General features: G+C 46.9%; 1 protein-coding gene across 1 annotated transcript in view; it reads left to right on the top strand.

Moving 5' to 3' along the window:
• The window catches only part of Slc16a14 (solute carrier family 16 member 14), a 30,705-nt gene that overhangs the window by 858 nt on the left and 29,278 nt on the right, over positions 1-569 (top strand). The window lies entirely within an intron of this gene.

The following is a 569-nucleotide window of genomic DNA, read 5'->3' as shown; positions in this document are numbered from 1 at the left end:
TTTTTATTTTATGTGTATGAGTGTTATGCCTGCATGTATGTAAGTGCACCTGCGTCATGCAATGCCTGTGGAGGACAGAAGAGGCTGTCAGATCCCCTAGAACTGGAGTTACAGACGGTTGTTAACTTCCATATGGGTGCTGGGAATCGAACCTGGGTCTTCTGCAAGAACAATCAGTGTTCTTAACTGCTGAGCCTCCTCTCCAGCGTGAGTTTCAGGCCAGCTTGCAGTGGTGTTGGATATTTTTCTATGAGGTTTGGTTGACACTGTCATTCCTACTTTAGAAACATAGCCCAGGGGCTAGAGAGATGGCTCCTCATCTTGCAGAGGACCCAAGTTAGGTTCCCAGCACCCAAGATGGGTAGCTCACAACTGCCTATATCTCTAGCTCTGGAGGATCCAATGTCTCTGGCCCCTAAGGGCACCTGCACTCATGTGCACATACCCACACAGAGACAAACATGATTATTAATTAAAATTAATTCATTAAAGATAATTTTACCTGTGCATGGTGGCACATGCCTTTAATCCCAGCACTTGGGAGGCAGAGGCAGGCGGATCTCTGTGAG

This window comes from Nannospalax galili, unplaced genomic scaffold (genome assembly GCF_000622305.1).
Source record: "Nannospalax galili isolate Female #2095 unplaced genomic scaffold, S.galili_v1.0 scaffold220, whole genome shotgun sequence".
NCBI lineage: Eukaryota > Metazoa > Chordata > Mammalia > Rodentia > Spalacidae > Nannospalax > Nannospalax galili.
This window is presented reverse-complemented; position numbering and strand designations above follow the sequence as displayed.